The sequence below is a fragment of the Carettochelys insculpta genome, chromosome 15, assembly GCF_033958435.1.
Source record: "Carettochelys insculpta isolate YL-2023 chromosome 15, ASM3395843v1, whole genome shotgun sequence".
NCBI lineage: Eukaryota > Metazoa > Chordata > Testudines > Carettochelyidae > Carettochelys > Carettochelys insculpta.
Window position 1 is genome coordinate 17,701,811 of NC_134151.1, and position 22,032 is coordinate 17,723,842.

At 41.0% G+C, this 22,032-nt stretch overlaps 1 protein-coding gene and 1 long non-coding RNA gene across 6 annotated transcripts in view; both read left to right on the forward strand.

Annotated features, from left to right (window-relative positions):
• The window catches only part of CPEB4 (cytoplasmic polyadenylation element binding protein 4), a 70,687-nt gene that overhangs the window by 18,923 nt on the left and 29,732 nt on the right, over positions 1–22,032 (forward strand). The window lies entirely within an intron of this gene.
• Positions 5,010–8,479, forward strand: LOC142020960 (uncharacterized). The gene is made up of 3 exons (XR_012647573.1): positions 5,010–5,093; positions 6,851–7,002; positions 8,442–8,479. It is a non-coding gene; the product is annotated as an uncharacterized LOC142020960 (long non-coding RNA).

Sequence of the window (22,032 nt, forward strand, 5' to 3'; positions counted from 1 at the left end):
TTTTTATATGGGTTATTTTTCATGGGTGGTGGTGTTAAAACTAGTTTGGATTGGCCTTCCATGTGAAGTGATGGAAGTTTACATTGCTTGAAATTTTAAAAATAGAGTGGACAGAACACTAGAAAACATACTGTAGGAAACAATCTAGGATTGGCAGGGAGTTGGACCAGATGATCTAATAGGTCTCATTGCTAAGTCTGTATTCTAAAGCAGGTTTCTTCTTCCTTTCATAGTACAATGCACTCTAGAAATAAGGGAGATATTAAAATAAATTGTATGAGTCTTCAGACCACTTCAGGACTGGGGGAAAGATATTTAGGGATTTGGAATCACCATGTTGTGGCACTTGTCTTGTGAACCTTTGATAGGATCCCCTCTGTTTAAGTGGTGTGTTGACTTAATATTGGGATATATAGAATAGTGGAAGTTTTTTGGCTTTGATGCCTACCGCATAACAATCAGTAAAACTAAACAAAATCTAGTCTGTCTTTCTGATGAATACTTGCTGATTGACCCTTACACTTACTAATCTTAGATTTTTTGATGAATAAATATAACAATAGTCCTTGGCTTGCTTGCAATATTAAGCATACAAACAAAGCAATTCTTTCTGTTTTTTGGTGGATACTTGAGGGAGGCATTATGAAAATATTAATTCACTGTTTGAGTCACTGTTAAAATCTTGATGAGATTTTGTAAAAAATGATAAACGGTATATTTTTGTGCTTTCATTTTTTCTCCTCTTGAATCCTATCTCTCTTTCCTTTCCTGAGCAGCTGCCATTTCAGTATGTTATTTTTAGCGATGAGAGTGAGCATGCTGACTTCTGCATAGCCAATGACAATCTGCAGAAGCCTTCCCCTAGAGACTAATTCTATCTTCTTTATATTGTACTTTGCCTTCAGCTGAGCAGGAGATCCAGAGACTGATCTTTGAATCTGGCTCTTCCAGATGGCAGTTTGATTACTGAAGTAATGCTAGAATGCTGACTAAATATTTCCTTCTTTCATCTAAGAAGAAATGGCTTTAAATGTTGTGTAGTGTCAGACTTGCTGCTTTAGTAACCATCATGTACCTCTGATCTTTCCAGGCTATGGGACTAAAACTGGTACAGAGTGAAAGGTATTAAAGAAGTAGGCTGGCACATCTGCCTCCAGCACTGCAAAACATTATTGTAAAAGTGTCTTTGTGGAAACAACCAAAGGAAAATATCTGAATCAGCTCTAAATCTGCATGAGAGATACATAGGAAAACTTAAGTTGAAGATGGCTATGAGCATAAGAATTAGGCTTTGGAAGCAATAAAACAGTAGACTAAAACCGAAAAGTATTGGGTGAGGGGTGGAACAGGAGATCAGGTATGTGGATATGAGGACAGTATGTATATTGCCTGAAAACTGGAGAGGAGGAAGGCAACCTGGTGAAAATTGAATTAGAAGACCTGCTGTTTCTTAAAATGGGTTACTTTGAATTAACTACTATATATAGAAATTTCTAGAACAGCTATCAGCCTCTTCAAGTTCACCTGAAAAGCTACTGTAGATTTTAAAAATATGGGTGAAGATCCACAATGAGCCTATGAGAATTATGTTTGTGTCAGAGGATTGGAATGACTTGCTAGATTTTTCTGGATGCAAGGGAAGGAAGAAATTAACTAGTAGTTTCTTGTGCAGTGTTTGCAATGTGATTTGTTTCTGAGACGACATATTTAGCTTCCCAAATTTTATGCTCAAGTAATAGGTGAAACAGTCATGTGTTAATTAATGGTAGCACAACGGTCCCCAATCCTGGTTGAGGCCTATAGATGCCACTGTAATGTAATTCATACTATACAAGGCTAAAGATAAGTGAGTGGCCATGCATAATAAGGAGAAAACCCGAGGTTTGATTTTGTTAGCGTCCTGAAGGGGTCTACAAAACTAGAAGTGTACATATTTCTATGGTGAGTAGCAATGTTACACTTCAGAGCTAAAACCATCTCTTTTCCTACCGCGTCTGGGAGCAACATACATTACCCTTCTGAGGTCTTGAAAGTACTCAGACCCACATGAGGAATATGTGTGTTTCGTAACCCATTAAGTATAGCTTTAGAATTGGTGAATACAGTAGAATCTCAAGAGTCACGAACTTAATGTTCGTGAATTCAATTATTTGTGAGCGGCTGAGTGTCCGCTTCCCCCAGACAGGAGCACCATATTTGCACAATTAAACATTTGCAAGTGTTCTCAACAGGGAACCCCGACAAATATTGAGACTCTGCTCTGTTGTATATCCGTTTGGGTGAAAGAGCTGGAGAATGCATGTCAATTTTTTTAATAAAAAAGGGGAACTGATGATCCAATTTGTGCACCCTCATTGAGCACTTTTAAAATGGAAAATTAAAAATACCTATAAGTTAGGGTCTAAGAGACAAATTAAGAAATAGGCTAGAACTGACACTACCTTGCAGAGTTGTGGTGAGGGAAAACCAAGATGCTTTGACTCCTGACCTGGGAACAAAGGATTCCAGTCCTATCATTGTGCTTTGCAAATGGGATAGGATGCTACTGCCAGACTCCTCACAACCTCGACTGTCACAACTGTATTTTTAATGTTACTAATGTACTAATTCATCACCTGAACTATTCCTCAAATTATTCATATGCCTTTTACTTTAAGTTCTTATAGTTATTTCTAGTTTACAACTTACTTATTTCTATACTTTGCACGTGTGTGTATATACGAGAGAGATAAACACTCTCCCTATGTGGCTATATTTCTATACAGGGGTCAGGGGTCTATTTCCGGAGCAGAATGCTGAAATTTGACCTTTGACCTCCATGTATCGTCCTAGTGCCCGTGATACGTTTTAAGTCTGACTGGGGCTCCGTGCTCCTGGGAGTACTCTCCCATGCTGTGGCAGGAAGCCCGGCCTCATGACATGGGCTCCAGCCGTGTGTTGCATCACATGGTCAAATTTCAGCATACTACCTCGGAAAGGTTGTTGACCCCGGTCTAGAGTAACAGACTTTGGGATCAAGACTCAGGTTCTAGTCCCAGTTCCCCCCACTGCTTCAGTATGAGAGCTTTGCTGCCCTGCTCAACCAGCCCTGTGCCTCAGTTTCCCCATCAGACATTGCTGATCCCTTCCATTGTGAAGGGTTGTGTGATCATCATTTCTCCAGAAATGCAGTGTGTGCCTAAGGGAACCTTAAAAGAAGCACTTTCAAATACTTCCTTCCCAAAAGTAACAGAGAGGAAGCCGTGCTAGTCTATATGCTATCAAAACAAAAAGCAGTCAAGTAGCACTTTAAAAGTGCTACTTGACTGCTTTTTCCTTCCCAAAAGTGTCTGAGACCCATAACAGGCCTTCTCAATAGATCTGTGGTAGGGGTCCTGATCCTGCACTCTGGTGGGGTCCCCAGGCCCATACTGTGGCAGGCTGGGGTCACCATGGTAGGGCAGGGACACTCAGCAGCTGGGGCCATGCATTCTGGGTCCAGTCCTGCCCTCTGCTGCAGGTTTCAGCTCCATGCCAAGGTAGGGGCTCCGACCTCTTCTCATGCTGCATGGAGGATGGGGGAGGGGGCTGGACCTCCCACTCTGTGCCACTCTCTGTTGGCCTGCATGCTAAGGATAGCACATGTGTTGGGGTTGCTGACCAGTGGTGTGTGACTCTTGTGTATGGGTGTGTATGCAGTGTTTCCTAAACTTGTATGTTGGTTCTCGCAGTCTCCCCTATATATATCTTTCCAAGATTCTTTAACATAAAACTAACTAAATAATAATCTCTTAAGAATGTTTAGTTTTTAACTATGAAATAAATTGAGTGAGACAACTGAAATAAAGGCCATACTAGAGGTTTCATTTTAAACTAAGAAAGGAAAAATTAATGACCTATGATGGGATCTTCACTTTTCCAATTCTTAGGCTTACTATCTCGCCAATTTTGACCATTCTTCCCATTAAACACACACAGTCACCTTACTTTGTGATTGATTGATTCACATTTTTAGATGTGGAGGAACTTCAAATTCATAGCAAGCAGGAAGAACCAAGCAGACAGGTGAAAGAAATAATGTTGTTTCGGGGTAAATGAAACACTAAAATAGACACCCGAGGGAGACTTTTCCTTTCTGACACTGGTTTAATATATTGATTGTTCCTCCTCCTCCTTTGTGCCTGGCTGCCACATGGGTATGGCCCTTAAATTAACTGCTCTAAGACTACAAATCAAGAGGGAACTTGCTTTGTGTTTCCAAACAGAGGTGATGTGAAATTCTGAGGGTATTTTTGCAGGGTGAGGAAAAAGGTGGATAGTCAAGCCCAGCTTGAAGTTTTGCCATTTGGTCTCATGTCTGATTAGATTTTTTTAAAAAATGGAAAAACTGATGATGGCAAGTAAACTTTTGTCTTGATACAACTGTGAAGGAAATTAGTCTCAGTCTGCACTTGGGGTACATTTGCATGAAGAGACACTTAATATGATGGACCATATGTAGAAAAATTATGTTAATAGCATTAAAAATTGGTTATACATCAGATCACATCAGGAAAAATATGCATGAGGTAAGTGAAGCTCACTTATGTACACTTAAAAACAACCATAAAAAGCATCCTACACTCTCATGTTGAGTCCAAAGTGTGCAGTTATTACCTAAAATTTCTTCGAAGAAATAAACTGAGACACTACTTAGGGCTTGCTTACTTGCCTTACGTACTTGCTTGCCTGCTTATCTTTCTGGAAATTGCTCACTCTCCTGAGCTGACTGGCTGATACCAACTACCGTCAACTGCAGGTGAGAGCACATTTTAATTCCAGAAGGAATTGGCGTAGCCTATGTAAAGTGTTAAAATACTCTGAAATACAGTTAGAATTACATGAAAGCAAAGGGGGGGGGGTGGGTGGGGGGGGTGGCAAGAGCTTGACGGGGAGGACAGGAAGGAAGGAAACGTTCTGAACTCCCCTAGCAGTTAAAGCTGTTATGGTATGTCCCAAGTTCTTGTTTCTTTCCGTGTTCCTTCTGGTGTGTTTGTGTTGCTGCTATTTTCTTAAATGCCTGTTGTAGTGCAAAGAGCAGTCCTAGTGTATGTATGAAGATTGTACAGCATAAGGTAACTTCTTTCTTGTGGAGGGCGGCAGGAGGGATATGTCGTTGTCGATCCCAACCAGTCACTGAGAAGCTTAATAATGAAAGTGCGAATGTAATGTTAGCCCGCTTTTTGTGGCTTGCTTTCTAACCCGCTGCCAACTAAGAAGATACCTGTTGGAGCATGGGTGGGGGCACATCCTTTGGCTTGTGTATATATAGTGTAAAGCATACCCTGGTTTGAAGTTCTTCTTTAAAGGTAGTCATTTGTTTTGTACTTCGTGGTGGCATGCTGGATTGTGGATTGCTATCATATCCGTTTTTGTATTGTAAACATTAAGTAGAAATGGAGGACTTTTAAAAATGGCTGGAGTCCCATTGTGTGTGTGTGTGTGTGTGTGTATTTGCATAATATAATTCTCATAACACATTCAAACTGGCATTTCCCAGTTAACTATAAAACATACAGGAGATCGTAGAGACAAGATTGGTGAGGTAATCTCTCTTATTGGATCAACTTTTGTTACTGGGAGAGACAAGCTTGCAAGCTAACAGGTCTTCAGGTCTGGAGAATAGTTTAAAGGGTCATCTTCCCTATATTCAGTTCCAACAAAAGCAGGTCCAAATTCTGCTCATGTGTGTAATGTAACTGTGGAGTCAGGGGAGTTAATTTTACATCAGTTTAGACTCATAGTTAATTCAGATATTGTCTCTCAATCTAGACGATAGTCATCTGGACTAAAAGGCAGGATAATGTGGTAGAACCCACAGAACCTGACATAGGTCAAGACTTTCAGTGATTATAGTGATTAACCTGATGTTAACACATAGGATTTCAGAAAATGGTGAAACTTTACTATGAAGAAGCCTGATCTTCAAAGGGTATTTCAGATTAGGCACCAGATATTGAATTGGGTTTTTAAAAGCCTAGCCATCACAGTGGTATCTGAGCCTTCTTTCTGCAGGGCCAGTGCATGGATCCAATGAGTGCTGTAAATCCCCCAGGAATCTGATGTATAAGATGTAACTTTGAGTAAAGTTGTTTCATAATTGGTTGACATCATGAATCGGGATCACAATGTAGTTGAAATTAGACTGCAGATTTTCGTTTTTGTTTAGAAAACACTTAATTGTAAGAGGTAAATTGCCTTTTATGCTAAATTGATTCCTTATTTTTCTTTAATGTTTAAAATTTAGCTTTTTAAGGTACAGTAAGTAGATCAGTTACAATAAAGTGTTAATCTGGGTGTTTGGTTCCCCCTATATGCTGGCATTTTGTGACTCTCAATCCGTTTTATTTGTCTTTTGCCAAATGTGTGGTTCCTTTATTTTTTAGCTTAATTTCTTCTTGAAACAGTGTTGATAAGCAGCATTTACTGTGCAGTTTTAACAGAAAGAAATCATTTAAACTTTCTTCGTGTTTACATGTGCTTTCTTAGTGTAATGGTCCTTGATATATGAAGATATTAAGACAACAGACTTAGTGGCAAGGCAAAGAGTTTGTGAAAGCTGTTTGAGCATTTAACTTGCTTCCTCAGGTTAGACCACATAAAATAATTATGCTTTTGAGTAACAGTAAAGCATGCACGTACACCATCTGAACTTACCAAATCACATACTTACGGGGAAAACTGTTCACTATTTGAGACCTGAAAAATGAGGTCAGGTCTATGCTGTGGAGAAAAATCAATTTAATGTAGGCAACTCCAGTTATACGTGTATTGCATAACTGGAGTCAGCGTATCTGACCTAAATTGATTTTTCCTGCTATCCCCACCATAGATTGACAGGAGAAACACTCTCATCTACTTCCCTTATTCCTCATGAAGAGTACTGGTGTTGATGGTGGAGCCCTGATGGTTGGATTTAGCATGGCCCACTAGCAGCGCTAAATCAAACTCCAGAAGATCAACTGCCACCATGTTGATATTCTGGTAAGTGTAGTTACAGCCACGTTATGACACCACTATCAGGCGTTATTGCACACCTGACCAGTGTCTTTGTGGGCTTGAGCCTACTCTCTCTCATATCAGTGCAAGGAGTTGACTTCACTGGTGGAAGTGTAACCCATATTCTTACTGGGTATGGATCACTGTCCCATGTAATGGGGCTTAGACCACTTTCAGGGAGAAAGAGAATGAATCTCCTCTTCAGCCTTCGCTTATAGGCAGCTAGCTTTTACCTCAATCTGTAGAAACTCATGCACTAAGCTCCAGAAATCCTAGGTTTGGTTCCACCTCTTGGCATTACAGAAGGTCTTACGTGCTTGTTTCAACTTTTCCTGAAGTATCTGGTAGAGTTACTGTTTACTTAAGATCTTGGGTGAAAATCAAATGAATGCTATTAGTTTGTTCAGATATGGCATGTGTAATGTTTAAATTCTGTTGAGAATAAGTGTCCGTTGTGGTTAGAAGGAGCAGTTTTGAAAATCTTGGTTAAGATCTTTTCCTGGCTGTTTTTAGTCAGGTCCTTTTTTACTTTTTGAACTGTTACTTTCAAACGCTTTCCTTCTGTGCTAAGGGCAAACCATACTTCCTGCTTTAAAGCTCTACTTCCGCTCCTGTGCTTGACCTTATCTCCTTCTGCTTCACCAAGTTTGTCTTGTGACTTCTTCCTAGATGTCCTCTCAAGATAAGGAGCCAAGCTGGATTGTGGCCATTTCACTCTTGTTTGTGAGCTCTCCATGTTCCAAATGCAACTCACTTTCTTACCCGTAAATTGACTACGGTGACAAACTAGTACTGAAAGATCAATAGGACTCCAAGGAGGTGATAGGGAGTCAGAGGGTCTCCGATAATTCACATAACATTATTAGAGTGAAGGTGAAATGCTAGGAAAAAACAGGATTCAAATTAGAAGAGAAAATATATAACCTTTTCTGTTTTCTCATCGTACTAGGATGTATCCTTAAAGGAGATATTACGTAAATCCCCATAAAATTACTTTTTATATGAAAGATAAATGAGCCATATTGTCACATAGGTGAAACTCTACAGGTGTCCTGCAGTGGCAGGAAACACTTCTGTCCATTAGGGAGGGAAGTGCACATGCATTTGTGTTATTTCTTCTAGTTGGAAGAGTTCTGACTAAGCAGAGCAGAAGGCAAGAGTTCTGCAATCACATCCGTCTCCCACTGACCAAGATGCATGTTGAGCCAGATGTGATGCCATAGAACAAGAGTCGGCAACCTGCAGCTCTGGGGCTGTATGCGGCTCTTAATCGATTCATTTGCAGTTCCAGAGGTTGCTGCTGCTGACTCTTGTGGCTCCCTGCCCTGTTGTCTCTTCGTCTCCCCTCTTTCTGTCGTAAGTAGCTGATTTGTCAATTTTTGTTTTCATTTTTTCTTTCTCTGTTATTTTTTTCATCATTCCAGTTTGCTGTCATCAAAATTTCCAGATCTGAAGAAGTGCGTCTGTCCCATGAAAGCTCATCACCTAATAAATTATTTTTTTAGTCTTTAGAGTGCTACTGGACTGCTTTTTTGTTTTCATAGCATATAGACTAGCATGGCTTTCTCTCTCTCACAAAAAAACCTAAATTCAGATAGTTTAAACTAACTGAATTTAGGTTTTTTTGTTTAAGCAGTGGCAAGCAGCGAGACCCAAGAGGAGTCAGCAGCAGCAGGTCGGTGAGCCCAGAGAAAGATGCAGTAGGGGGAGCCCTGGAGAAAGCTGAGCTGGGGGCCAAGGAGCCTCAGAGCTCACAGGAGCACATGGCGGCCTGGGTGAATGGGGAGCACATGCTCAAATCTGCTGCCTCTCGAGCCCGACTCCCTTCCGCACCATGGCGGGGAATGGCCCTGAGGAGCCCCAACTGACTTAATGCAATAAAATATTAATGATTACAATAAATCCTCGCTGTAACAGACTAATGGGGTGGGGAAGGTTGTCTGCTATTCCCAGAAGTCTGTTATGTGTGAGTTTTTACTGCCCATCCACTGCTGTCAAGCTTCCCCCCGCTCCCCCCCCCCCCAGAATAAAACCTAGCTCCTCACCAGAGCCAGTGTGGCTGGAGGTACTGCTGTACCCTGCCGTGTGGCCTAAAGCACCCCGGCTGCGTAGTCAGAGGCACCACACGGCCTGGAAGAGCTGCTGCCACGTGCGCATGGTGGCTCCAGCAGAGGAGGTGGTGGCTTCTCCAGGCTGCATCAGCCATAAGTATTTTAACTTGGGGGGGAGGGGAAGATGATTTAATGGACCCAAGCAGGCTTCAGGAACAAGGGGGTGGTGGGGAGATGTCCGTTGTTCCCGAAGTCTGCTAAATTGTGGTCCCTAAAATTGAGTTTACTGTATTTTAAAAATTGTTAAATTCTGAGCAACTCATTTCTAAATCACAAACAATACACAATCTCGAAACATTGGATAACTCGCCCTTTCATGTGCATGGTGCATTGTGGGATATATTGTATCTGTGTTTTGATCATGTTGCTAATAAAGTCTTGATTTTGAAAAAGAAGGTTGCAACATTCCTGCTATGAATGGCAACACGCATTTTAAGAAAGAAAACAGAAATTAAACATGAAGTAAAATTGGCATAATTAAAGTGAGTTCGGGTATGAAAGTCAAGAAGACAGTGATACAAACACACACAAAGTCTGAGTAAGTAGAATAGGTAAAAAGTTTGTGAACATCCTCTTCTAAAACCCTCCCATTTGTGCATCTGACACAGCGGGTCTTTGCCCGCGAAAGCCTGTGCTCCAAAATATCTGTTAATCTGTAAGGTGCCACAGGACTTCCTGTTGTTTTTGAAGATACAGACTAACTTGGCTACCTTGCTGATACATGCAATAAATGTGTATCACATTACAAATCTTTGTATGTGCTATTCTTAAAATAAGGGTTACAAAAAGTATGGTTTGACATTATTAAGGACCATTTCATATTCATGTACATTGCGGCTTTTAGAAGTATTGATATTCCGAGCAAATTTGAAAAAATAGCTCTTAGTGCTATTTTGGTTGTAGATCCCTTCTATAGAACCTAGGGAACCAGTATGTGCCAGCCTGGAATTGCTCTCCTTATTCTGGGTTATCCTTCAAGGCACACACTGAGTTTGGAGCAGCACTCCCAAGTAATATTTACCAGCCTCTCCTCTTTGCGTTAAAAATGAACACAAACCCAACCCTTAACCTATTAGACCTCCTGTTCTATGAAGATTTCAGTCTTTTTCCACTCATTTTTGTTGGTTTTTTTTTTTTTTCCATTTCTCTATGCATTCTGCGGGTCATTTCTTCAGATAATAAGCTCTTCAAGAGTGGTACTAACATGTCTACCAAGTTTTACTTAGTCACAACACCATATACACCTGCACTGCCATATATAAATAGATATTGTAGAAATAAAAAAATTAAGACTAAAACAGATGTATCAGGTACTTAGACTTGAAAGTGAAGAGGCAAATGCGGAAAATATTATAAAAGGGGTTCGTATTTATTCATTTCTTTATTTTCAAGATTCTGGAAAATTCAAAACTAGAATTTGAGCACATGCAGTGCCAAACTTCATTTTTTGTTGCCATTGAAGGTATTAGCTATAGCTTTAAGAGCATTTTAATTAGGTGAATATGAACATGTCGTGTAAATTTTAAATGACATTGAAAAATGGATATTGTTCTAGTGTGGCTTGTTTCATTGCTTGTAGACTGTAAGAAGATTACCTGTAAGGGTCAACTTTGTTATCCACCACCGTTGATCTGACTTCCAGAGTGTCTGCATCTCCAGGTAAAGTCAGTGGGAGCTGCAGATGCTCAATGCTTTTGCGAAGCAGGCCATAGACATATGGAGCCAAATTCTCTTTGTTTTATACCCTTGAAATTCCACGGACAGTAATGAGGTCATACAGGTTTTTGTAAGAGTGATTTTGGTTCTTGGAGCACATGGAGTTTTTGTGATCAAATAAGAAGAGGTATTTAAGTTGGGTGTAAAACCTTCTAGTAATGTCTAAGTGTTTGTCAAAACTGCGCCAGGGATTGATTTATTGCATCTTCAATGATGGGAGAAATAGACACCTGATCGATTGGTCCCTGCAGGGATCAATCTCCAAATGTGCATCCATCAACGTCAGTACTCCAGCAAAACAAGAAGAGTAGCCGACATCGATGGAAGAGCAGCCCCTGCCAACCTTACTGTAAGATGCTGTGCTAGGTACGTCAACTTCAGCTGTGTAATTTGCATAGGTGAAGTAGACTGATGTTAAAGATGAGTGTAGACAAGGCCTAAGAGTAGTTATTTAATTGAAGTTTCTGAGCAATAGTAAGTGTTAAAGGACAGTGGTTAGGACTGCTAAAGCCTTGTACTGGGTTAAAACTGTAGTTTGTGGAAAGGCATGCAACATGGTATCATGTTTGTCCTCATTAGAATTAAATTGTTAGGAAAATTGTGGTGCTGTCCAAGCCTTTCTTCCATGCAGGCACCCATTCCGTGCAGGCAGGGCAAGTGGGGAGAGGGTTTTTTAACTATTCCAGTTTTATGATGCTATTTACATGTGGATGGAAATGTGTGTGGTGCAGAAAGTTGCTACATGAATTTTTGTTTGTAAAGTAACAGCCATCTTGTTGCTCGTTATTGTGAAAATGAGAAATGGGGAAGCTTTGGCTGCAGGCAGCTGGTATACGTCTGTTGCTTTTGCTGGGAGTACCATTTGTATGTTGCTTTGACGTGAAACAAGAGGAAGCTGTAAAAAACACAAAAACCTCATGTAAATTTCCAAACTGACCTGTGAGTATTCCTTCCACAGATAAGTGTATTTGAACATATTAGTATTAGCTAATAACTAATAGCTAATAGATTAGTTAAATCTATGCTAGTTGAAATCCTCAGCCTGCTAGTACATGCTGACATAAATCTAGTTTTTGCTGTGAATCATGTCCATGAATTGCCCTTTTAGATATTCATTAAATTATAGGAAGGATACCACCAGCCCATATATTTAAATTTTTTACCTTTTGATATGGGAAGAGACTAGCAACTCCTTGAGGAGAAAGTCTTTTATATAAAGACTTGAGAAATTATGACTGTGATCTAGGAGTATGAATGGAAAGTTTGGGAAGAGACTTCAAAGCTTGTCCAAATGCCTTTCCTTTTTTTCATCCACAAATGATTTAGCAGCCTCAACTACGTGCTAAAATAATCCTTTAGGGGAAAAAAAATAAATAAAAAAAGCATTCCACGAAGCGGACCTGTCACGTGTGAAGTCTTACTTGCTGCTCCTTCTTGGCTATGAAGTCTATCATTTAAAAAGGGCGCCACTTTTGCCTGCTGACAGTAGGTCAGATTCTTATTTATTAAATCATTTTAAAAATAAATTTGTGTCTGCTAAAAACTATGCTAAGCCTTTTCTTTTCTCTCCCTTCTGTCATAAATCCAAACCCTTGAATCTCTGTAGTTTAAAAGCATGGGTAAAGCAATAACACTTTGTCTAGCCCATTCACATCCAAGATTCTTTATCATGCTGCCAGCATGCGTGCAGACATAACGTGCTGCTAATTGAGCTCGACACTCGGGACTGCTAAGGAAGTGTAAAGATCAGCTGTATTTGTGCACTTTGGGTAATGTTTTCAATGTACAGCAGGTTCAACACCTGGAGATGGAACTTGAGAAGAATATTGAAGTGCACGCCTTAGTATCACAGAAAGAGCAAGGTGAAGTGCACTATAGCCTAGTCCCAGGCAGTGTTCTAATTCTTCATCCTTCTTAGCAGAATGAATTTTATGTGCACTAATATGAAAGTGATCTGTGCAACACATCACTTTCATATTGATTCATGTAACAACATTCATGTGTGGTGGGAGTAGTGTCGGGGGGGCTGAGTGCGGGAGAGGGCACAGAGCTGGGGCAGAATATAGGGGTGCAAGATTGAGAGGGCTCTGGCTAGGGGTGGTGAGGGCTTTAAGGTAGAGCTGGACTTGGGTGCTCAATGTTTGGACAGAGGGTTGAGGTGCAAGGGGCTGTGGATGCAAGTTCTCAGGTGGGGCTGGAAGAAAGGGGTTTGGATTGCAGAAGGGGGCACAGGATCATGGGTGGGGTTGCTGGAGGCAGTACAGGCTGTGGGTTGAGATGTAGGAGATGGTACAGATTCTGGACAAGTGTATTGGCTTTGGGGGACTCAAAATGGGCCAGGAGGTTGGGGTTCCTACTTACCTGGGCAGCTCCCTGCTGGGGAGAGCAAGAAGGAGCCCCTTTCTCCTGATTCGGCAGCTCTGTGGCAGCTTCAGATCTTGGAAGAAGCTCGCTCGCTCTCTCTCCCCCCTTCCAGCAGCCTGGGAACCCTGTGTGTGGCTTAATTGGAAGCTGTGCTGCTGCACACCACACAGATACCCAGCTTAGGAGGAACTTATGTTGCTAACTTGGTAGTCAGTGTGACCAGGATTTGGCTCATAGTGTGTCGTTGGTAGTTGTGTGCTGGTAGATCATGACTTCAGGTTCAGTCCATACAATCACCAGATAGTATCATGAAGCAGGGTACCATAATGCTGGGGTTGTGGTGTTGGGGGCCAGGTGGAAGAAATGGTAGATTCATTTTGTATAAATGGCAAAAACATTTGTTTCTTTTCACTTAGAGATCAATGATATGCTCAAATACAACATTAGACAATCTGCTCAGTATTGAGAATTTTTGAATAGGCAGATACAAGTCTAACAAATGAGAACTGCTTTTTTCCATCTTCAGTTTTCCAGAGCATTTCCAGTTTGTTAAATTGTGGAGGAAATCTTATTCATGTTCAAACATCTTCATTAGAAGATTGTTCCTATTGTTCCATTCTGTGCCAAACAATAAATCTCTCTCCCTCTACTGTAGACAAAGCTGATATTTTTGGAAGGACGAACCTGTTTGGTTTTGTGGAAGAGGTTCATATTCAGCAGGGATGTGGAAGACACAAGGTTTCTTAATGCTGAACTATGAAATGGACTGTAGGACGATAACTTTAAATTTCGCATTGTCTAAGTAAGGACCTCACCCTAGTACTATAAACTAGGGCTGCTTCTACAAATGTCATCTCCCATCAGAGCTGGCATGGTAACGAGGCAAGTTGAAGCAGGTTCATGAGGTGCTAACGTGCATATTCAGTGCCTCGTTAGCATAATGGTGGCCGCGTATATTTCAAAGTGCAGACTTTGAATTGTAGATTGACAGTGAAGATGAGGGCAGCTTCAAAATAAGCACCCCACTTTGACATTCCTTTACTTTGATCTAGTTCTGTGGGAGTGAGGGAATGTCGAAGCGGGGCACTTATTTTGAAGCCGTCCCCATCTATTCTGTCAATCTATTTGAAGTTTTCACTTTGAAATTTGCGCAGCCGCTATTATGCTAGTGAGGCACTGAATATGCATGTTAGTGCCTCATTAGCCTGCTTCAAATTACCTCATTTACCATGCCACCTCCAATGGGAGATGGTATGTGTAGAAGCAGCCAAATTCCAGAAACTTTGTTACAGTAATGATCTTATCTGCTTAGCGCATTGATTCCATGATACCTATACACATTTTGATCTCCAGCATGCTTGTCCCAAGAAAGATCTGTGAATGGATCTTAGTAAATTTTGTGAACAACAAGAAGTCTTGTACCTTATAGACTAACATATTTTGGAGAATAAGCTTTCGTGGGAATTTTGTGCAGTCTTCCTTTCGTTGGGTTGTGCACAAAATCTCATGCTCATTGTTGCCTTTCAGGCCACCGTGAGATTTCTCCTCAATGTATATGAATGAGGAGTGTTGTCCAAGAGGCAGTCTGTGTTACTGCATAGACTTCTCTAATTAGGTGAATTCCATTTTCCATAGGAAAAATACCCAGAAATACAGGCTGAACCTTTCTTGTCTGGCACACTTAGGACCTGACTGGTGCAAAGCCAGAGAATTTGCCGAACCACAGAGGTCAGTATTGTAGTGAGTGAGTATCTTTATTTCACTGAGGTGAATAAATGGAACAAAGCTTGCAGTGCTGCTTAATAATGTATGAAGGTACTGATTCACCCTATATAAACGTGCTTAGATAAGGCTTATTGGCTCTCTTCATGACAAAGTGTTAGTGTTACACAATTTTATTGTAGTGGCCCAAGGAAATAGGTAGATAAAGCATTATAAAACATGCTTACCATTACCAGTGCTTCCACTACTTGCTGGTCTCTTAGAAGACATTTACGGGTAATTTAGAGCTGAATAACAGCATAGAACATTGAGAGCCAGGACTGGTGGGTGTATACAAACTTTACAGGACTGTGGGAAACTTGACCACACCCACAATAAGCAGGTACCCAAGCAACTAAAATCGTGCTGGACAGTGGATGTTACTGGACCAGAGAGTGCCAGACCAAAGAGATTTGACATGTATCATTAATCCCAAAATTTGGTCAGTCAGGGTTTTGCTTGTATCCACAATGATTATAGTATTGTATTGATTTCTTCCGTAATAAAGAACAATTTCAAACACCTTTTTCCCATAGGATTGTGCAGAATTAACGGCAGTGTAGCTGAAGGCCATGCCACTGTTTGTACTGGAGCCAAATAAGCCCTCCTTTTATATTTTTGGTAGTTTTATGGAGTTCCATATACTGCTTATATTATCTTAGTCCTCTTTAGGCATATATGGGTTTTCTCATGTTCTCAAATTTATCTTATAAAACAATATGCACATCTTTCTCCAGTGTCTTAAGTTTGAAGCCTTGTATGAGAAATCTGTCAGGAAAAGTTTCCATGTTCCCTGTCAGTGTGTCTGACGTCAGTATTCAAACTAAGTCCTCCAGCATTCTAATTAAAGAACTAAATAAATAACATTTTCATTTCTTCTTATGACAGCTTATGAAATTTTCTATCCTAAACATGATTAAAAAGTCACATAAACAAGCATTCTGTTATAATGTTCATCAAACAGGTGCATAAATTGTCTGAAAGAGTGATTTTTTTTTTCATGATCTGTACATATGAAAATGTGATCTGAAATATGAGTGGGTGTCCCAAATATGTAGAATAACTTCAAATATAGTTGTCAATGTCATTGGTCACACTGCATGAAACTGCAATTACAAAAATGGAGTATTTTATAAACATGGCATGTCAAAAAATATATTCTGCCATTTGCTTTTAGCCTTGAACTGAAGTAGGCTGGTACAGTAGCATACTTATTTCCATGGGTGTGTTCTTGCTTGCATAAAATCCCATTCTCTGACCATTTCTGAAAGACAGGACTCATTATCCCAATCTCTTTTCTCAGAAGTCTTGGTAGTAAACTTGGCTCAGCAGCTTCTAATAAAATTATTCAACTTATAATATTAATGGTTTTAAATTACTACATCATAGTATTGAATACATACTTACTATTTTCCATGCCAGCTTGAAAGGCCACCTGTTAACAAAAAATATTGTTTTTAGTGATTCTGCAGCACACAGAATATGCATTTAGAGAGTAAAAGCAAGGATTCATAGATCAGGATATATTCATCACCTCATGAACGATTAGAAAGTTATTTTCAACAAAATATCACAAAACTGTATACATACTGGTCTTTCACACCAATTTCTGTGCTAATTATCCATTTTTGATTGTGTAATTTCAAGATCTTTTGGTTTTCAATTTATTGGTTGTGTACTAAAATATGTTTGTTTATACAGACAGGAGAACTTTCAGATGGTATATACAAAGTGCTGTATGAAAGGAAAGTGGGTGCCTCTTACTTGATGAGTGGTTTTAATATGGACACTGTAAATTAGATAATTCCCTAATCTGTGGAAAGCAGGTATTCCTGTACTATAGAATGACTTAAATCTATTCCTGTTTTGAGATTCCTGTTTTGAGATTGTAACAGGTCTGAAAGAAAACAAGGACACTAATTTTTCACAAGTGTGGAAACATCTGTTAGACAAGGGCATCTGTTGCTTCCGTTTTCAGGTGGTTGTCTTTTTGGTATGCCTGTAACTTAACGGTACAGTTGCTTTCTCATATTAACTTGGGGCTAGGTTGTGATGATCTTGCTTTTACCGACTTGTATGTTACTTCATAAATTGCACCTTGAGTTACGTAATGTTAGGTACTGTTTAACATGAGTGAGAATATCACAATGTGAACTTCAAAGAGAATAGAACTATTCATGGACTGAGTTGCCACGCAACATGAATGAGTGACAGTGCGGGGGGAGCTGGGGCTGGAGACCTGTGGCACCCTGGTGCTGGGGATGGAGCCCCATGGCCGTGCTGGGCCAGGGCTGAAGCCAAGTTGACAGTGAGTGGAGGGAGGAAGAGGGGAGGCAAGGTGCACGATGCAGGCTTGGGAGGGGGTGGCATGGGACCTCCCGTAGTCCAGCAAATTTTCTTGTTCAGGATTGGTCAGGTCCCAACATGCTGGACCAGGGATGTGCAAACTGTACATATTTCTCTAGTGACAACCTTCCTATCTACTCATTTCAAAAGTTTCTGCCCACCTCTAATAGTTTAAAAATGGTGGCTGATTTTTTTTGTGGTGGGAGGTTTAGTGTCATGTTCTGTCTGATGCTCCTCTGCTCCCAGGCTTTTACCCAGAAGTGGTGCAACCTGAAATATATCTTACATAATAAAGGACCAAGTCATGAACTTCTCATACTAAAGTGTATGTTCATTGAGAAATTAGTTGAAAATATCACTGCATTAGAGAGAACTTATATATCTTGTCTTAATTGGGCAGCTCAGCTTGATCACTCCTAAATACTGAATTTTGGGGCATGAATTGACAGTATAATACTAAACATTCAGTTTAGTATCATGCTTTATTATAGTATAGTTCGGTATAGTATTAAGCGTATGTAGTTTGCCATTAAAATACTAGCTTTCCAGCTTCTTGAGATTTCAGTAGTAAGACATTGTGGTTCTATGGCAGCAATGGACAACCTGTACTAGCAAGTGGGCTGTATGAGTAGCCTTTCATCTCAGTGGGCTGCAAGATTGTTGCAACCAAGATGGTACCCTGGGATAGGGGTAGTTTTGCTCACTGTAGTTGCACACGTAGTACCTAGTTATGCACCTGCAGTTGTGGGAGGTGTGAGTTAAACTGTAGCAGTACTTTTGATACAAAAGGAGCACATGGCTCTGACATTCTAGGTTGTACGCAATCAGCATGTACCTCACCTCACACGCCCTTGCTTTATGTGCATGCCACCTTAATAATTCCAGCACGAAAAAAACTATGCAAATGGAAACCAGTGGAATCTGTCAGCCCTGTGCATGAGCAATGGTAAACAAAATCTTTCATGGACCACACATGGAACCCTGAGGGGCCACAGGTTGCCCTTCTCTTGTTCTAGGTAGTATAGGAAGATAATTCGTTTTTGGGGTGCTTTTGTGAGAACCACTTCCAGTTTATTGGCCACCCCTACTGCAGGTGTTTGTCTCTGGCTGAGGTTTAAAGCAAATGTGGTTGTATCTTAGGGTTTAGCTGTAGACAGTGGATCAAGTGATTAATCCTGCATGGAAGCTGGAGGCATGTAATTAAATATAAGTTAGTAGATAACTGGTATAGGGTAGTGTTTATGTGACCATCGCCTAAATGCACTGCAGTGTCCAGGAAGTGAATCTCTTGTGGGGAAGGGTCCGTGTTTATGGTGGGGTTGGAAATTGCTGAAATCCCAGTAAAATTCATCAAGGGCCTCCTTTCCATTGGTCTATGCAATGATGTCATCAGTGTAGCTCAAGTGAAGGAGGGGTGCTAGGGAAAGAGAGCTGAGGAAGGATTATTTGACGTTTGCCATAAAACTGATGGCATACTGCGGAGCCATGCAGGTACTCACAGCAGCGCTTCTGATTTGAAGGAATAAATTGTCCCCAAATCTGAAATGTTTGTGGGAGAGGACAGAGTCACAGAATTCAGCCACCAGGTTTGCTGTGGCGTCATTGGGGATACAGTTCCTGACAGATTGTAGTCCATCCTCATCTGGAATGTTGGTGTAGGGAGCGTATTCATCTGCAGGTTTAGGCTGATGTTTTCACCAATGCATTATAGTTTGTCAAGAAGTCAGTGGTAACTCTAAGATAGCTATGAGTGCTTTTAATGTAGGGTCTGAGGAGAGCGTCCACATAGCCTGACAGTCCTCCTGTAAGAGTGCCATTGGAGTGTCCAGGATTTGCTCAGTAATTGATTGATTTAAATGGGGCCATCTATCACCCAAAAAAAAAACCCTTCAAAAATAGACTTCAAAGAGAAACCACAGAGCTGCAATGCATTTGCAAAATTGACACTATTAATTTGGGTTTGAATAGGGACTGGGAATAGCTGGCTTACTAAAAAAATGCTATTTTCCTTCTGTTGGTATTCAGACCTCCTAAACTGTTGTGAGTGGGCTGCTTCTACCCTGACTGAATTGGCCTGGTTAGTTGTGGTCATCCACTTTATAAAGTAACTCCCTTTTTCATGTGCTAGTATATGTTTGTGTGCCTCTGTAATTTCCACCCCATGCCTCTGATGAATCATAGAATACTAGAACTGAAAGGGACCTCCAGAGGTCATGAAGTCAAGTCCCCTGCACTCACAGCAGGACCAGACATCAGCTAGATCATGCCTGACAGAGGTTTATCTAACATGCTCTGAAGTATCTCCAATGATGGAGATTCTAAAACGTACTTAAGCAGTTTATTCTAGTGCTTAACCAACCTAACAGGAAGTTTTTTCCTAATGTCATTGCTACATTTTAAACCCATTGCTTAAATCCTGCTGCAGAGATGCAAGTCATTTGCAAGTTTAACTCTACTAATCTGTGTCCTTGCCCACAAAAGCTTATGCCCAAATAAATGTTAGTCTTTAAGGTGCCTCTCCATTGTTAAGGACGACTCATTGTTTTTTAAATCGAAGACAACCTTTTTATCCAACTTCTTCAGTGTATCTTCTTTAGGTATGTCTTCTACATTATGAGTCTTTGCTTCAGAGAGCTATCTGTGCATGTATAGGGTGACAATATTTTCCTGTTCCAAATATGGGACAGGGAGATATGGAAGGAGGGGCGACTCCATCAAGCTCCAGGGAGCCAGGAAGGAGGTGGCAGTCACCAATGCTCCCTAGGAGCCCAGAGAAGCAGCAGCCCCTCGCGCTCCCTGGGAGCCCTGTGGAGTGTCAGCTGCTGCCCAAGCCCCAGTCTAGGTAAGCCACAGCTGCCAACTCACTCCTAGCCCCGGGGAAGCCACAGCCACTGGTGCTCCCTGAGCGCTGGAAAAGATCAGTGAGGGGATGGCACAAATATGGGACAATTCATCCCTTTTAAAAAATAAGTTGGGGCGTGTTTTTGGTGTTCCAAATACAGGACCATCCTCCCAATACGGGCTGGATGGTCACCGTACTTACATAGGACTGAATACGTTAGTAGTACATTATGTAATACTACATACTCACTTCTTGTATCATCTAAAAGAAGATGGAATGAATTTGATATGTTAATTGGGAGACTATCCTAGGCATGACAGGTAGCATGGAGATGCCAGGAGGCAGGATGAACCATGAAACCTCTCACATGGGATTGAGGAAGTGGAGGTGGAGGATACGAGGAGGCAAAGATCTAGAAGGGCTCATTGAGGAGTGCCTTGAAAATAAGGAAGTGCAAAATCATGCTGTACCCACATTGAAGGGAAGTTTGTAGTGGACATTGAGGGGGCAGAAGAACAGAAATTATTAGTTTTAGACTAAGATGCTCACCCTTTACTTTCTGAGGAATTTTTTTCTAGGGCTTATGTTAACAATAAAAATATTGTATTAACTAGACCAGTGGTCCCCAAACTATAGTGCGTGCTTATCTGAGGAAGCATGGAAGAATATTGGAGGGTGGAGCAAGGCCATAGGCCAGCCCCGACATGTGGTAGGAAGGGAGTGCCAGCTGGCTTTACCCCAGCCATGACTTTGCTTTAATTTCCAGCCCCGCCTCCTGCAGAGGCCCCATTTCACAGACCCAGGAGGGAGGCTGCCGAGTTGCACATGAGTCCCACTCTAAACAGTAGTCCTGGCTCTGCTCCCTGCCTGAGCCAGCCCCCACAGGGTCCAGATGGAACACAGCCCAGCTCTATCTCATAGCCCTGGCTATGCCCCTAGCTCCTGGATGGAGCATACACCTTACATTACAGGTAAGGAGGGGACACAGTATAAAAAGTTTGGGGACCACTGGTCCAGGTGACACAGAGGTTATGGCCCTCTTATTCAGAGCAGCAGATCGTCTTAATATAATCATATGTTGAAATTTTCTGGCAAAATGAAGTGAGTTTAGGATGAGCCTTTACTCAGTTTTGTTGGGTCTGAACTAACTTAAATTTTAGAGGAATTCAAGAAAAACTGTGGTAATAAGTGAAGTAGCACTTTAAAGACTAGCAAAATGGTTTATTAGGTGAGCTTTCGTGGGACAGACTCAATATTGAGTCTGTTCTGGTCTGGCTATGGTCTGTAGAAGTGGGTCTGTCCCACGAAAGCTCACCTAATAAACCATTTTGCTAGTCTTTAAAGTGCTACTTGACTGCTTTTTGTTTTGATAGTGTATAGACTAGCACGGCTTCCTCTTTGTTACTGTGGTAATAAGTGAAGAGGAAGCTGTACAGGGTTATGCTGAAATGATGTTATTCTTTAGTGCCAAATCTATACACACGTCTCCTTTTTATCCAATAAGTGGGAGGCATCATTTGCACAACTGGTATCTCTTTCAGCTCAAATAGGGTCGTCTTTAAGGAATCTTCACGCAGATTTTTCTGAAGCAAACTGTGAAAGTCATGTATCAATTAAGGTTTAACATTTTAGTCAGGCATTTCTTGAGCCTCCCAAAAACGCTGTACTTCCCCTCAAGCATTCCCAAAGGTGCACGAAACACGGGGACATGACGGTCTGTGAGGAAAAACAGGCAGACATGGTTGTGCCTGCATTCTACTGGGATATCTTTGAAAAAATAAAATAATCTGTGGCTCCTAAGGAGTATTTTGAAATGCAAAAATAGAGTGGAGCAGGTTAAGTAAAAGTGGAAACCACAAAACTCCCATATGCTGC